General features: G+C 41.6%; 1 protein-coding gene across 4 annotated transcripts in view; it reads right to left on the bottom strand.

The window, feature by feature from the left end:
* LOC127443767 (potassium voltage-gated channel subfamily C member 1-like) overlaps positions 1-18,144 on the bottom strand; it is a 75,159-nt gene that overhangs the window by 20,835 nt on the left and 36,180 nt on the right. The window lies entirely within an intron of this gene.

Below are 18,144 nucleotides of genomic sequence, written 5' to 3'. Positions count from 1 at the left end.
TTAGTCTTATTTTTGTGTGTGTGTCTTTATTAATCTCATAGTCATGCAACTACAAAATGGTGGACCATTGCTCTTCTCTGAAAGTGTGGTGTACTCATCTTCCAAGATTTATCACTTCAGTGACAGTCCAGTCGATCATTCTGTTGAGCATCAGTTACCACTAGTGATGCGAGAATAGAAACCAGGTCAGTGCATCACAAATCAGTCTGGCAAGTTTGACATCTTGCCTACATTTAAAGTATTTTATCACACTCAAGAACTAGAGTACGATATGCCATAGAGTGCAACACTGCCCACACACTTTTTTAGCCGTCTTGAATACAGAAGTATTTTCCATATACATTTTTTTCCACTGGGATTTCATAAAATCCTCCATAAAATTGTTGTAAGCCATGAACCAAACCGACCAGCTCCGGGGTGAATCACTAAACTACAAAAATGTATTTAAAGCAAAAAATATTTTAAAATCTAACAAAAAGGCAAAGGTACAAGACTCTTAGATCCTTAACGTCTTTCATGAGGGAATGAATTACAATTCCATGAAGCATTGCAAATATTGTAATCAATATAACAATGGAAAAAGATAAAACTAGTTGTTGTTTAAGTATATAAACAATATCTTTTTAGTTTACTGCAAAATATTCAGATATATTGAGATATATAATTAGTTTGAGAGTAATGGGAGACTTGATTACGTAATTTACACTGAGTCATGGACGTGGGTGGTCATTGCATATATTTTTACATGCCTTGTTTGCGGCAATTGGTGAATCTTTCTCTGCAGGGTCATAGGTAGCATAGCTATTCACCACAAATGCTGCTATTAAACCAGGAGCGGCGCCAACGAATTTTGATTGCTGGTGCTGAAGAGGTGCTGCATCATTGACAGGGGGAGCTGAGCTTTGGTCATTAAATATGTGCAAAACCTGGCATGGCCAAGCGATTTTATTAATATAAGTTTGCACATGGTGTCAACAGAAGTGAAATCGCTACGCTGCAGCCTCAACAACACACTTTCAGGGGTGTTTTCAGCTTTTTAGGGTGCTTTAACACTAGCATTTTTGGAATTTGGAATGCACAATTCCCAATGCGCTCTAAGTCCTCGTGGTGGCGTAGTGACTCGCCTCAATCCGAGTGGTGGAGGACGAATCTCAGTTGCCTCCATGTCTGAGACTGTCAATCCGCACATCTTATCATGTGGCTTGTTGAGCGCATTACTGCGGAGACATGGCACGTGTGGAGGCTTCACGCTATTCTCCTCGGCATCCACACACAACTCACCACATGCCACACCGGGAGCGAGAACCACATTATAGCGACCACGAGGAGGTTACCTCATGTGACTCTACCCTCCTTAGCAACCAGGCCAGTTGGTTGCTTAGGAGACCTGGCTGGAGTCACTCAGCACGTAGTGGATTCAAACTCGCGACTCCAGGGGTGGTAGTCAGCGTCTTTACTCGCTGAGCTACCCAGGCCCCACCAATCACAATTACTGTGGTAAATGGAAAGTTTTCATGGTAAATCCAAAGAGACACATTTTAATACGTCACTTAACACAGTAACGTCTTCTCAAGTTGTTACCTAGATACAGTGGTTAACAGCTGCCACTTGTACTCACGTTGATGACGTAATCGGACCATGGTTCGGACCCAAAAAATATGATGTGAAAAGAGACCAGCGGGGGAAGCGGGGGGGGGGGGAAACTAACACGGGTTCGGTCCAAGCAATCAAACCAAGTGTGAAAGCACCCTTACAGTACTGTCTGAAGCACAGGTACAGCAAAACAGTGTACCCTTTTTTGGGGTCTGGGGGCATGCTCCCCCGGGAGAAACTTTTTGCAAAAATGGCACTAAAGCATTTAATTCAGGTGACTTTACAAGCAGCATTTTGAGCAAAGGCTTTTTGACACCAGTTTTCATCATACAATAGAAACAACATCTTTTCACCTACCCTTGTCTTTTGATTTTGATTGCTAAGCAATTTGTGGCTTGTCAGGACCAAGCTGTTTGATGGACAAATTGTCTTATTTGCAATAGAAACGACACAGTGTTACACACCGATCAGCAGTCTGTCACACTGCTGGCATGCACTAATACAAAAGTTACCCTTGGTTTGGCTTTACATTTATGGGCAGATCAATTTCTGTCCCAATGCGTCTCAATAGCCACGTTTCCACTGTTGGGCCAAATGAGGGCATACTAGTGCATGCCAGGGCCAGTTGCGTTCCCACTGTCACTTCCAGGGCTTAATCGTGCCTCCTCGTGGCTTATTCAGGGCCACCGATGACCCTTGGGCCAAAGAAGGCCAACCGGGGATTGAGGCGGGGTCACTGTCAAAGTAAGAGTTTAGCGAGATACTCATGCTGTGTTTCAAGTTGGATGTGAGATATTCCTTCTTGAATTTTCAGATCTCCAACCATAAAGGAATTTCATTGCCAGATGCTTGGAAAATGACGTTTAAACAACCAAAACTGCAATGCTCCCATTAGCATAAAAGGGGCTTGACTGTCACCAGAGATGTCTCCTAGCAACCCAACTGATAAACAATGCTCCTACGCTAGCATTTGTGCTGCAGGTGTATGATCATCAAAATTTAATTTTAGTTGGAACTTTGACTCATTGATCGATATAATTTAATAAAAGTGAATGTTTATCATTAACTTTGTACATCTCTGGGTACCGACATGTTTGTGTGCCATCCCACACCTGCGTCTCAGCGAAAAAAATTGCAGACGCATTACAAATCCGTTAAGATGCACAATGGACAATACGGTGCCCAAAGGAAGAACTTTCCATTGTTCTAAATCATGGACGGTGTGCTGAGACATCGTCCCGCTGATAATGGAGAGATCACTCGGGACACCATGACAGTTAAAGTCGGTGAGATGTCAACGGTAACTTATCATGCAAGCCAGCTAACTTTTACATACAATATAAGCTTGATATTCTAGATAACTAGATAACATCTGTATTTGGTTTGGCTTGTGAAATGGGCAGGGTGTGTGACGTTTGCACCAGGCGGCGTATTAAGAGTGGGTTTTAGAGCAACGCTTTGGGGCCTATGGCCCGATGGTGGAAATGCAGAGTGATTTCGGTCTTGCGGCTCGAAGTCCAAGGCACTTGGCCCCAGCTGACCAGATTGTGGCTCTGGCCCAATAGTGGAAATGCGGCTAATGAGGGTTCGTTGCAGTACCATATTTGACCACAGATTTCCATTGGAAAATGAGGGGCACTGTGGGGTTCGGGAGGGCAGCAGTTTCTCTGCCCCACATGCACTTAAACCTATATCAAACACAGTGTAACTGAGGTTTCAGCTAAATTAAGACTTAAAAATCGAATAAAAACTTATTCTAGGCCTTTTTTTAAAGTACATATGTCAGTGTAAGAGGCCAATCCGCTGGTCCGATGCCATTTTCCAGTTGGATGGCGAAGTCTGCATGTTTATCTTTTCGGGCAAGCATTTGGTTTTACATATACAAATCAAATCAAAATCAAATCACTTTTATTGTCACACAGCCATATACACAAGTGCAATGGTGTGTGAAATTCTTGGGTGCAGTTCTGATCAACATAGCAGTCGTGACAGTGATGAGACATATACCAATTTACAATAACATCAAATTAACACAGCACAATTTAAAGTCTAATATACACATAATTACACACAACAATATACAAATAATAACATACACTGTACAGTATGCAATACACACAATATAGATACACATTATTCAATAAAAAAAAAAGTATATATAGTAGTATATATAGAACGTACAGTAGGTTGTATTGTGCTGTATTGACATTCAGGCTGTCGGGTGATAGTAAGTTGTTAAGAGAGACTTGAGAGACTATACAGACTAGAACCAAATAAGAACTTAACCAATTCTTAACCAATAAGAACAATCAAAGAATTTGGGAGTGTATGGAATTCCGCTGCACAGGAGGACACACTTTCCTGAGTGTTTGAGGATCATTTGCATTGAAACCCCCTGAGGACACTCTCCAACACAGAGACATAACTTCTCTAAATTCTCAAAACTGTGTTAATAGATATTTTACTGTTTTATGGATGAGACCTTTTGCATCACGCACACTGAGACTTTTTAAATGATACTAAACATGTACAGTAGTACAGGAGTTTTAGGGTGATTCTGAGCTGAAAGGGACAGGAGGGTGTAGGAGGAGAGAGAAACAGATGTGGAAAGATAACAATGAATCTTTTCACACACAGTTGGGTGTTCTTGAGATGGAGATAGTGTCTTTGCAAGAAAGTGTGTATGTTGATCTTCTCAGAGATTATATGTTGAATGTCCTGAGTGCTCTTTGCCCCTCCGGGGAGTTCTGTCCTTTGAATGCAAATGCCTTTGTCAGGATCTTGTCACCTTTGTCAGTTATGTTTATTGGTTGGTGACGAGATCCTGACATCCATGTTCTGTGTTTATGTTGAGCACCTGGTTCAGGGTTTATTTCCTGTCCATGTGCCCTGTCTGTCTTTGTTTATGTTTCTGTGTGAGCGCACGGCTGGGGGATGTATTTCCTTGCTGTGCACTCTTCTGTCCATTTTGTTTTTCACGTTCAGAGCATGGTGTCTGGATCCTGACTTCTGTCTATTTCAGTTATGGTTCTGGTGTCGGGATCCAGACACTCATGCTCCATGTCTTGTCTTTGTGAGTGCATGGCTTCAGATTCGGTTCTGTTGCCATGCGCTCTTCTGTCTGTCTTTTATGCTGTGTTTTTTGTTTGAGCACATGGCGTATGATTGTATTCATTCACCATGTGCTCTTCTGTTTTGTCAGTTGTGTTTTGTGTGAGCACATGGCTTCCGTCAGGACTGTTTGCCATGTGCTCTCCTGTCTCATGTCTAGGCACCACCTCCTTGTTACCTTGTTATTATTTTATTAGCCTCACCTGCCTTCCCTCATTACCCTCCTTCCCTATATATAGCACCTCTCCTGTTCAGTCCTGTGCCAGATTTTTTTGTGGATTTGTGTGTCTTCCCAGTCAGTTGGTGCTAGTCTGTCACTTTAGTTGGTTACGTTGTTGTTTTTATTTGTAGAGTTTTTAGTTTGTTATTCTGTTTTCTTGGTCTGTATTTTTGTTCTTTTTTCAATAAAGCCCTTTAAACCTGCCTCTGCGTTTGGGTCCTGCCTCAACAAACTGTGACAGCATTGGCACCATCTTACATCAGCATTTTGAACACATTACAGGTTAACAAATTACATTATTGGCAATTTATAGTATGGATCTATGTTTTCAAATCTGCCCTACCTGCCCATATGGATGAGCCATGCCTATGTGGCATGGGGGGCATGGTCATGTGTCTGTCTGCGGGAGAGGGAGAGCGGTAAGGCTCATCACCTGGGTTGTAATTACTCTAACACCTGTCTCTCATTATAGTGATGGCGGAGGGAGACCTGATAAGGCATGTCAGAGTGGGAGAGAGAGACCACAGAGAAAGTTGGCTGTGTGTGCCTTTACAGTGTGAAGCCCCAACAACTTGTTTGTGTATATTTTGGCCACCAAGAGCCCTTTTTGTTTATGTTTTGTGTGATGCTGAAAGAGTAATAAGAAATACTCACATTGACTGTTCGCTGTCTCTTGACTCCTCCATTGCCCACGAACTCAGAAACTATCTCAGCCTAATACAGTTGTGCTCAAAAGTTTGCATAGCCTTGGAGAATTGGTAATTTATGTAACATTTTTAAAGAAAACATGAGTGAGCAGGCAAAACACATTTCTTTTATTTCTTATGGGATTCATATTCAACTGTAGGTTATAACAGAATGGCACAATCATAAAACAAAACATGGCAACAAAGAAAAAAATGAAATTACCCCTGTTCAAAAGTCTGCATTCCCTTAGTTCTTAATACTGTGTATTGCCCCCTTTAGCATCAATGACAGCGTGCAGTCTTTTGTAATAGTTGTCTATGAGGCCCCAAATTCTTGCAGCTTCCCATTCGTCTTGGCAAAATGCCTCCAGGTCATGCAAAGTCTTTGGTCGTCTTGCATGAACTGCACATATGAGATCTCCCCAGAGTGGCTCGATGATATTAAGGTCAGGAGACTGTGATGGCCACTCCAGAACCTTCAACTTTTTCTGCTGTATCCACTGGAGGGTCAACTTGGCCTTGTGCTTAGGGTCATTGTCGTGCTGGAAAGTCCAAGAGCGCCTCATGCGCAGCTTTCGTGCAGAATAATGCAAATTGTCTGCCAGTATTTTCTGATAACATGCTGCATTCATCTTGCCATATATTTTCACAAGATTCCCCGTGCCTTTAGAGCTCACACACCCCCAAAACATCAGTGAGCCACCACCATGCTTCATAGTGGGGATGGTATTCTTTTCACTATAGGCCTTGTTGACCCCTCTCTAAACATAGCGCTTATGGTTGTGACCATAATGCTCTATTTTGGTCTCGTCACTCCAAATTACAGTGTGCCAGAAGCTGTGAGGCGTGTCAAGGTGTTGTCGGGCATATTGTAACCGGGCTTTTTTGTTGCATTGGCGCAGTAAAGCTTCTTTCTGGCAACTCAACCATGCAGCTCATTTTTTTTCAAGTATTTTCGTATTGTGCTCCTTGAAACAACCACACTGTCTTTTTCCAGAGCAGCCTGTATTTCTCCTGAGGTTACCTGTGGGTTTTTCTTTGTATCCCGAACAATTCTTCTGGCAGTTGTGGCTGAAATCTTTCTTGGTCTACCTGACCTTGGCTTGGTATCAAGAGATCCCCGAATTTTCACTTCTTAATAAGTGATTGAACAGTACTGACTGGCATTTTCAAGGTTTTGGATATCTTTTTACATCCTTTTCCATCTTTATAAAGTTCCATTACCTTGTTACGCAGGTCTTTTGACAGTTCTTTTCTGCTCCCTATGGCTTAGTATCTAGCCTGCTCAGTGCATCCACGTGAGAGCTAACTCATTGACTATTTATACACAGGCACTAATTGCAATTTAAAAAGCCACAGGTATGGGAAATTAACCTTTAATTGCCATTTAAACCTGTGTGTGTCACCTTGTGTGTCTGTAACAAGGCCAAACATTCAAGGGCATGTTAACTTTTGATCAGGGACATTTGGGTGATTTCTGTTATCATTATGATTTAAAAAGGAGCCAAACAACTATGTGATAATAAATGGCTTCATATGATCACTATCCTTAAATAAAAGACAGTTTTTTTGCATGATCAGTCATATTTTCAAAATCAATGCCAAAATTTCACAATTTCTGCCAGGGTATGCAAACTTTTGAGCACAACTGTATACTGTATACTTGATTTTTACCATTAAAAATTACATGAAGAATGCATCCTGAAGTTGCAATATAGAACCATGTGGGGATGTCTTTTCATGTTCACAACATTTTTTATTAAAGCGTTCTCCACCTGTAAGTGTGTGTTTATAGGTAAACAGAATGGTCTGCATAACATGGTCGTGTGCAACCTTCCTACAGTAAGTCCCAACCATGAAGTCTTAAAGCAAGACCACAGGCTTGACACTTCCAATCTCAGATGTGGACCTCAATGCACCAATAACAGAGATCAGCAGATAGATAATTCATTCACATAGTCAGAGTTTGTAATTGACAACTAAGTATTTACTAACAGGTTTGAGTCTCAAATTGTCCTGTGCATAGAGCAGCAGACCGGAGCAGATTGAATAATGTCTGCGTAAACTGGTAACCAAACTCAATCCCATTCTTTAATTTGCGATAGTCTTGAGTAATGCCTGTAACCACAGTGACATATAATGATAGTAAAATACTTTAAATTGGGTTTTTAAGGATTTCTATTTTATTCTAATTTCTATGTTTTACTACTTTGGGCAGTACATGCTGCTTTTATTCTCTCAGACATTTGACCCCTGACTGACCTAGATTTTTTTTCTCTCCCCTTTTTTGCCCCAATTTGGAATGCCCAATTCACAGTGCACTCTAAGTCCTCATGGTGGCGTAGTGACTCACCTCAATCCGGGTGGCAGAGGACGAATCTCAGTTGCCTCCACGTCTGAGACTGTCAACCCACACATCTTATCACGTGGCTTGTTGAGCACGTTACCGCGGAGACATAGCACTTGTGGAGGCTTCACGCCATCCACCGCGGCATCCACGCACAACTCACCACACGCCCCACCGAGAGCGAACCACATTATAGCAACCACAAGGAGGTTACTCCATGCGACTCTACCCTCCCTAGCAAGCGGGCCAATTTGGTTGCTTAGGAGACCTGGCTGGAGTCACTCAGCACGCTGACCTAGATCCTTGAACATAAAGCGGAAGAGGAAATAATCATGGCGAAAAAACAAAACAATGGGATCAGACTCTTATTTGAAATCACAGTATCTCAGGGCCACAGCAGACATAACTATTATTGGACATTACACCAATCAGCCACAACATTAAAACCACTGACAGGTGAAGTAAATAACATTTATTATCTCGTTACAATGGAACCTGTCAAGGTGTGGGATATATTAGGCAGCAAGTGAACAGTCAGTTCTTGATTTTCATGTGTTGGAAGCAGGACAAATGGGCAAGCGTAAGCATCTGAGCTACTTTGACCATTGCAAATTGTGATGGCTAGATGACAGGGTCAGAGCATTGGGGTGTTCCCGGTATGCAGTGGTTAGTACCTACCAAAAGTGGTCCAAGGAAGGACAACCGGTGAACCGTTGACAGGGTCATGGGCACGTGGGGAGCGAAGGCTAGCCTGTCTGGTTCGATCCCACAGAAGAGCTACTGTAGCACAAATTGCTGAAAAACTTAATGCTGGCCATGATAGAAAGGTGTCAGAACACACAGCTGTGAATGGGGCTGCATAGTCGCAGACCGGTTAGAGTGCCTATGCTGACCCCTGTCCAGCATCGAAAGCGGCTACAATGGGCATGTGAGCATCAGAACTGGACCATGGAGCAATGGAAGAAGGTGGCCTGATCTGATGAATCACGTTTTCTTTTAGATCATGTGGATGGCCGGGTGCGTGTGCGTCGTTTTCCTGGGGAAGAGATGGCAGTAGAATGCACTATGGGAAGAAGGCAGGCCGGCGGAGGCAATGTGATGCTATGGGCAATGTTCTGTTGGGAAACCTTGGGTCTTGGCATTCATGTGGATGTTACTTTGACACCACCGATCTAAAACTTGTTGCAGACCACGTGCACCCCTTCATGGCAACGGTATTCCCTGATGGCAGTGGCCTCCTTCAGCAGGATAATGCGCCCTGCCACACTGCAAAAATTGTTCAGGAATGGTTTGAGGAACATGACAAAGAGTTCATTGTGTTGACTTTGCCTCCAAATTCCCCAGATCTCAATCCGATTGAGCATTTATGGGATGTGCTGGACAAACAAGTCCGATCCATGGAGGCCTTACCTCGCAACTTACAGGATTTGAAGGATCTGCTGCTATCGTCTTGGTGCCAGATACCACAGGACACCTTCAGAGGTCTTGTGGAGTCCATGCCTCGATGGGTCAGAGCTGATTTGGCAGCACGAGGGGGACCTACATGATATTAGGCAGTTGGTTTTAATGTTGTGGCTGATCGGTGCGTATGGATTTTCCAAATGCCAGGCCTCACATAGAAATTTGCTTGATTTAGACCATCTTTAAGTTAGTCTATAATGTAATCATATCTCCTCTTACATCTAGCTGCATTTTCCTGGCAAGTGCACAGCTACTGTAGTGAGATTCAGTGCTCAATTGCGCAAACATTCTGTGGTAACAGAACACAAACATATATTAGCACACATGAAACAAGATGTTATTGTATTGCAACAATAAATATGGAAGTTGACATCACATTATTGCTGTGTTAAAACTCAGTTCAAGTAATACAATTAGTATCAGACTGGTCTTTATTATAAGAGTAATACCTGCCTTTTGCAGATGAAGATGAGATGAGTTTCCATGTGATTTGGTGAAATGTGTTAACTGACACCTTTACCAAAGCTTTTCTGCTACACTGCATAGCAAAAAGGAGAGAGTGTGTGAGGGAGACGGAGAGTGAAAGAGAAGGGAAGAGGCTCATTCAAGTGTCTCAGAAATAGCACACCATCCTCCCCCTTCTCCTTTACATCACCTCTGACTCTCATTCTCTGGTTGTACCTCTCTTCCCAGAGATGGAAGCGTGTCACGTTCTCTTATGTAACCAAACACCACCTAACTGTCCACCCTCATTTGGGACTAAGTCTGTATTTGTGGATTCATTTGTTTTAGGTCTGTGGGGAGAGCCTGGGTATATTTTGTGTCTGTGTATGGCTGTGAATGTTGGCACTGCTGCGCTTTCATTTTATGGACAAAAATGTCCCACTGGGGCTTGATAGATAAGATAGCTGAAGACTCCTGATTAATTTTTACCCATTTATGGCTGGTGCATAAAAAAGAGCTGATAGCAAACTAAACACACTAAAAAAATACAGATTAAAATCATGCTATTTTATCTTTTCTACCAACTTATTTTTCATACCAAATGCAATTGCTTATTTTGTATGTAAACTTCTTAATTTATTTTATGATTACTCTAGACAATGTAAGGCAAATCATGTAAAAATGTTACAATGACATTTTTTTTTTTTTTTATTCTTTTTTTTTTTTTTTGGAGCTATAGGAATCTTTTTGTGCTCTATATCAGCAGGACAACTCCAAAGGGACCTTCCCCACACATGAGTAGCTCTCATTGGGTTGCGCGAGACAGGGTCAGAAATCCAGCTATCAGAGACCACTACTGAGACTATAAATGCCACAGGTCAGATTTGTATCTGTGGGGAATGGGATGAGAGTGGTTGGGAGGAAAACAGAGGTTGTGCTACCAAAGAAAGGCCCATTTGGTTAGTCTTAAAATGCTGCTCATGGACTGTGCTTATCTGAAGCCAGCAGCTCAGTAACTATAAGCAAAGATTATTAAACAAAATAGTAAACTTCTCTTAAGGATATCTTTAGTTAGTGGAAGTTTTCTTTGTCAACCTGTTGAGCTCTATAATGCTTGGGAAAAGCTGCCTGTTACCATTCCTGTTCATCTTGATTTAATTTGAGTTTTTAAAAGCAAACAAAGTGTGTGTCACACCAGAGCTAGAGTTCGATGAAAGTGCGTGTAAAGAGCTCTTAAGCTTCCAAAGTTAAACTCACCATGATTTCAAAATTGACAATTCTTATTTTCTTATTGGACATTGCTGTTTTTATTATAAACAATTTATCTGTGCGCATTATTTTTTATTTAAAAATGGTTTGCCCTCTTAATCTTTAATCAAAAACAAAAACTTTGTTTGACTCTGACATGAGCTGCACTGTGGAAAGGGGTGTGTCTGTGTGTGTGCTTGTGTGTGTATGCCTGTAAACTAAAGCCTATTGGTTGTTTTTTTTAAATGAGACAAGTCATTCGAAATGTCCCTCCCCCAATTCCTGTTTTAGTAAGAAATACATCAAAACAGCAAACCGAACAGCGCTCGTCAAGGCACTTCAGTGTAACTTTAAACAAATCTGATAGAAGTGATCTGGGGAAATGTATTACGCTGGAGGAATTAGAATATGCAGCCAAATCTCCTTGAAAAGGAAAATCTCCAGGTTTGGATGGGATCCCTCCAGAACTATTGTATATCTGGCTGTCTGGGACTTACTAGGTCTGCTTATTTTTGAGTCCATAGAATATGCAGTCGAGAGCAGGTCATTTCATAGGGATCAAAAATCAACTATTATTTCTCTGCTCCTAAAAAAAGGGTAAGACTGCTCCAGCTTTAGACCAATTTCCCTGATCTCCAGTGATGTGAAAATATTTGCTGAAGTGCTTGTTTCCCGAATAGAATCGCTCTGTCCTAAGTTAATTTACATTGATTAGACAGGTTTTATTAAAGACCGTCTTGCCTCAGATAATATGAGATGGCTTCTTCACAATAATAACCTGACTAAACAGCTCTAAATACACTTCTTCTGTTTTTTCACTTGATGCTGAAAAAGTGTTTGTCATCTTGAGTGGAAATATTTGTGGATAGTTTTAGAACACTTTGGCTTTGGAGTCAAATTTATTTCTCATGTTAAAACATTATACTGCTCACCCACAGCTTCTGTTATAACTGGTTCCTGTAAATCTGATCCATTTGAACTGGAGAGAGGAACCAAGCAAGACTCTCCCCCCTACTTTTTGCCCTCTCTGTTGAACCTCTCGGTCAGGCAATCAGAAGAAGTCGACTAATCTCTCCAATTACATCTCTCCCAGTCACATTACATGGATCTTGTCACCAAATGTCTTTAAATGCTGATGATATTTAACTTTATCTCTTGGACACAGAATGTAGTATTCCCCATGATTTACAATTGTATAAAAAGTTTGAAATTTCTCCGAATACAAGATTAATTGGTCAAAAGGATTCTTTGATGCTTCTATGTCAGAATTATGCATGCATGTCTCTACTAGGTATGGTGCTAGGGGTGGCTTGCCAGGCTTAAGCCCTGGATGTTTCAGGAAAAGCCCAGAATTATTTTATAACCATGTACTAATCACAGAGTTTTCATGCCCGCAGTAAAATAAAATCCTTTAGAACTTCTATTCTGCTCACTGTGCATGAAACAGCATATCCCTTTACGTTCATTCACTGCTGACAAGAACAGCCCACTCAGACAAGAAGTGGATTGACAATTGATAAGAAGTTACACACGATCCAGCCAATGAGAACTTTTGGATGTAATTACCTCGACTGCTTTAGGCAGATAGTTCGTAGGTGTGCATTTGTCTTGGTGGGGAGATTTATTAGAATATTGAAATGGACATTTAAAAAAAAAAAAAAAGAAGTAGAAGTAAAACAGCCTCAGCCAGCATCAGCATTTCAACGGCAAGATGCGGCTGCTTCAGGTATGTGTAACTACTCTATAACTTATTGATTGCATTGTCATATGAGGCTAACTATTTATCGCTTAACAGCCCTTTAGCTGTTAAGTGACAACTACAGATTTCATTATTATATTATTTTCATTTATTTGCCATTTAAAAAATTAGTAGTTTCTTTGATTTCTATTTGTGAGGAAGAAAAGCTAGCAAAGTTTCTGAATGGCCCTCATGCAGCCGCAGTCTTCCAAAAACACACACACACACACACACACCGCAATTATATAACGCTCCATTTCTGTTTCCGTGATATCCACATGTGGTTTGCATAGCCTGTAACAGGCTTTCACTTGATCTGATCTGGATGCATAATGTTATTTGTGCAAGACTTTTCTCTGTATTTAATTACAATTGGCTTCAACAAGTGTGTATGTGTGTGTGTGTGTATGTTATGTATATACTTGTTTGTGTATAATAAGAATAGATTATAGAAAATTGAATATGTGATTGATGAATGGGTAAGGATTCTAAGGGATCTTATTATAGATAACCTTCATTTATTTATGCATTTATTTATTCTCACAGTGGTTGGATAGAAATTGGAATTCACTGTCAACTTAATATAAAAGAGGAATGGACTAACTTTCCTCTCATCAATGGCTACAGCAGTGGACATGTAAAACCTTACCTGGGCTGTACTTTTGTTTGTAAATCTAACATCATAGAATGTCTGTTATTCTCACTTTGTGGTCATCCATTTATGTTGATGAATATTATATAATTTGTGGATGTTCTGTAGGCAGGTTCCTAATAGGAATTACAGCTTGATGTCATGGCTTTAGATTTATAGGTTTTAAACTTATAGCCTTTGTGTTCAATGAGTTTGGTAAAAAATCATAATAACATTGAGCAGTATTATTGAGGAGGATTGCAGATGATGTCTGTAGTGGTGGAATAAAACAGTTGGTAGATCTGAAAATATTTCAATCCAATTCATTTTATTCTCAGGCATAAATTTTATGTTTTGTATTTTTTAACAAAAAATATTGAAAGATTCACTTCATTTAATAATGGACTCATTGCCGATGTAACTTTAAAAATATTTGAAAGTGTAACCCATGTATAATGATGCACACATGGATGTCTCTAGGTTAAGCCCTGGATGTCCACTGACCCTAGAATCACCCCTGGTCTCTACCCTCCTTTATCTCAGTGAATGACTCCTTTACATTCTTGGGTATATTTGTTTTTACAAATCTTTCCAAAATTAGTCAAGACAATTATACAAATTTTAGTAAAAAGATATCGGCAGATTTAATAAGATGGAGTGCCCTTCATGTATCAATGCATTGCAGAGTTACTATCCTTAAGATGAATGTCCTCCCTAGGTTAAATTTCTTATTCTCTGTGTTACCTCTTTAACCCCCCCTTGAAATATTTTGATGATGCCCATGGTCAGTTTTCTATTTGGGGAGGCAAGCTCCTTAGGATCAGTCTGTCAATGCTGCAATGTCCCAAACTGGAGGATGGTCTAGCGGTGCCAAATTTAAAATGATATTATTAGGCATTTCAGATTAGATTGATCAGAATAGATCAGATCAGATCAGAACAGAATACATTGCTGGGTAAAACAAGACTCAAATTTATCATGGAGATGTATAGAGGCCAGCATGGTTCACTCCTTCTGCCTTGCCGATCTTCCCTTTATACAGATTGGGCAAAGGGTTTTGCATGAGTTTGGTAGTATCATCACCAGCACACTTAAAGCATGGCGTAGCATTGAGAGGATCATGGGCAGCCCATTCAAACTCACACAGTCATCTCCACTATGGAATAACCCCGCCCTGCTTTCTGGTGGACGTCCTTTTGCCTCTGCAGTATGTTCAGGTAAAGGTATTCATATTTTAAAAGAAATGTGTAACATTGAAGGTCTACACAGAGTCCAAGATATTCAGAAAGATATTCAGAAAGATTTCTTTACTGAATCAGAATCAGAATCAGAATCAGCTTTATTGCCAAGTATGCTTACACATACAAAGAATTTGTCTTGGTGACAGGAGCTTCCAGTGTACAACAATACAAAAACAATACAAAAAAAGCAAAAAGACATAGATAATAATAAAAAATAAAAAATAGTTATACACATACGTACATACACACACAGACACACACATACATACATACACACATACACATACGTAGTGCAATCTAACACAAATCTGTTATCTGTTATGTACAGTGCAAATACAAATCTGTTATGTACAGTGCAAATGTTTTTTTGTTTTTGTTTTGTTTTTTCAGAGGAATGAAATGGCAGAAGTGGTTGGATGTGTTGGATAAATATATATTAAAGACTAAACTGTGTATTGCACATAGTTATTGCTCAATGGGGCAATTTAACTGTTCATGAGATGGATAGCCTGAGGGAGTCTGGTGCTCAGAGCTCTGAAGCGTCGTCCAGAAGGCAACAGATCAAAAAGGTAATGGGCAGGGTGAATGGGGTCCAGAGTGATTTTTCCAGCCTTTTTCCTCACTCTGGAAGTGTATAGTTCTTGAAGGGGGGGGGGGGGCAGGGGGCAACCAATAATCCTCTCAGTAGTCCGAATTGTAGTCTTCTGATGTCTGATTTCATAGCTGAACCAAACCAGACAGTTATTGAAGTGCAGAGGACAGACTCAATGACTGCTGAGTAGAACTGTATCAGCAGCCCCTGTGGCAGGTTGAACTTCCTCAGCTGGCAAAGGAAGTACAACCTCTGCTGGGCCTTTTTTGCAATGGAGTCAATGTCTCCCGCTTCAGGTCCTGTGAGATGGTAGTGCCCAGGAACCTGAATGACTCCACTGCTCCCAGAGTGCTGTTTAGAATGGTGAGGGGGGTCAGTGTTGGGGTGTTCCTCCTAAAGTCCACAATCATCTCCACTGTTTTGAGCATGTTCAGCTTAAGGTTGTTTTGACTGCACCAGACAGCCAGCTGTTCAACCTCCCTTCTGTATGCAGACTCATCGTCATCTCGGATGAGGCCGATGACAGTGGTGTCATCTGCAAACTTCAGGAGCTTGACAGAGTGGTCCTTGGCAATGCAGTCACTGGTGTAGAGGGAGAAGAGTAGTGGGGAGAGCACACATCCCTGGGGGGCACCAGTGCTGATTGAACAGGTGCTGGAAGTGAGTTTCCCCTGTCTCTCAAGCTGCTGCCTGTCTGTCAGAAAGCTGGTAATCCACTGACAGATAGACATGGGAACAGAGAGTTGGTGTAATTTATTCTGGAGTACAGCTTGGATGATGGTGTTGAAAGCCGAACTGAAGTCCACAAAAAGTATCCTTGCATATGTCCCTGGTCTGTCCAGATGTTGCAGGATATGATGCAATCCCATGTTGACTGCATCATCCACAGACCTGTTTGCTCAATAAGCAAATTGAAGGGGATCTGTATAGGGTCCAGTGATGTTCTTCAGGTGGGCCAACACCAGTCTCTCAAATGATTTCATGACCACAGACATCAGGGCGACAGGTCTGTAGTCATTAAGTCCTGTGATTTTTGGTTTCTTTGGGACAGGAATAATCACTGAGCGTTTGAAGCAGCATTGGACTTCACACTGCTCCAGTTATCTATTGAAGATCTGTGTGAAGATTGGGGCCAGCTGGTTAGCACAGGATTGAAGACACGCTGGTGAGACGCCATCTGGGCCTGAAGCTTTCCTCGTCTTTTGTTTCTGAAAGACGCGGCTCACATCATCTTCACAGATCTTAAGTGCAGGTTGAGTGGCAGGAGGGGGGAGGAGGGGGGTTGCAGGTGGTGTTGGTGTTTGTGTGAAGTGAAGGTCAGAGTGGGTGTGGGGTGTGAGACTGGGCCTTTCAAATCTGCAGTAGAACACATTCAGGTCATCAGCAAGTTGTTGGTCCACCATAGGGTTGGGGGTATGAGTCCTGTAATTTGTGAGTTGTTTCATGCCACTCCACACTGATGCAGGACCGTTAGTTGAAAACTTATTTTTCAGCTTCTCAGAGTATCTTATTTTATCCACTCTGGTTTCCTTGTTCAGTGTGTTCCTGGCCTGATTGTACAAGACTTTATCCCCACCCCTGTAAGCATCCTCTTTGGCCTGATGAAGCTGCCTGAGCTCTGCTGTAAACCACGGTTTGTCATTGTTGAACTTTAAATAAGTCCTAGTAGGAATGCACATATCCTCACAGAAACTGATATATGATGTAACAGTATCTGTGAGCTCGTCCAGGTCTGTGGCTGCAACCTTAAAAACACTCCAATCCATGCAATCGAAGCAGGCTTGTAGTTCCCGCTCTGCTTCATTGGTCCATATCTTTACAGTCCTTACTACTGGCTTGGTTGATTTTAATTTCTGCCTGTAGGTTGGAAGAAGATGAACCAGACAGTGATCAGAGAGTCCCAAAGCTGCTCTAGGGACAGAGCGATATGCATCCTTTATTGTTGTGTTACAAAGATCCAGTATGTTCCTGTCTCTGGTGGGACATGTAATGTGCTGTTTGTATTTGGGCAGTTCACGTGTGAGATTTGCTTTGTTAAAATCCCCAAGTATAATAATAACTGAGTCCGGGTATTGTTGTTCCATGTCTGTGATTTGATCAGCCAGCTGTTGCAGCACCGCATTCAAACACGCATTTGGCGCGATGTACACACTCACCAGAATAAACAAGGAAAACTCCCGCGGCGAGTAGAAAGGCTTTCAGTTAATAAAGAGCACATCCTCTTTAACGTTGTTACATCTGTACACCAACTTTCACTGATGTAAAAGCATGTTCCACCACCTCTCGTTTTCCCCGTTAACTCCACGATGCGATCCGCTCTGAACAGCTGGAAGCCCGGCAGATGTAACACGCTGTCCGCAATGGCTTCTCTCAGCCAGGTTTCTGTGAAGCACAAGGCAGCAGAGGTTGAAAAGTCCTTGTTTGTGCAGGTGAGGAGATGTAGTTCATCCGTTTTGTTAGGAAGAGAGTCGGAGATTCACAAGATGAATGCTCGGCAGCGATGTTCGAAAGCCCCGCCGACGGAGTTTGACCAGCGCACCGGCTCGTCTTCCTCGCCTGCATCTCCTGAACAACAAAGCCGCACCTCCAACTAAAATGTCTAGCAAAATGTCTGAATATTCAAAAACCGGGAAAAGACTGTTTGGTATAAGCTGTCGAATGTTCAGCAGTTCGTCTCTGGTAAAACTGACTGGAAAAAGATGACTAAACACAGGACAAACAAACAAAAACAACAAAACAATAGGAGCACTCCACAACGAAGCAGCCATCCGCGGCACCATCATGATGTATTTGTATTATTGAAGGTACTGTATTTACAAATATGATATGATT

Source organism: Myxocyprinus asiaticus, chromosome 1 (assembly GCF_019703515.2).
Source record: "Myxocyprinus asiaticus isolate MX2 ecotype Aquarium Trade chromosome 1, UBuf_Myxa_2, whole genome shotgun sequence".
Lineage (NCBI taxonomy): Eukaryota > Metazoa > Chordata > Actinopteri > Cypriniformes > Catostomidae > Myxocyprinus > Myxocyprinus asiaticus.
The sequence above is the reverse complement of the archived record's forward strand: the minus strand, read 5'-3'. Positions and strand labels throughout refer to the sequence as shown.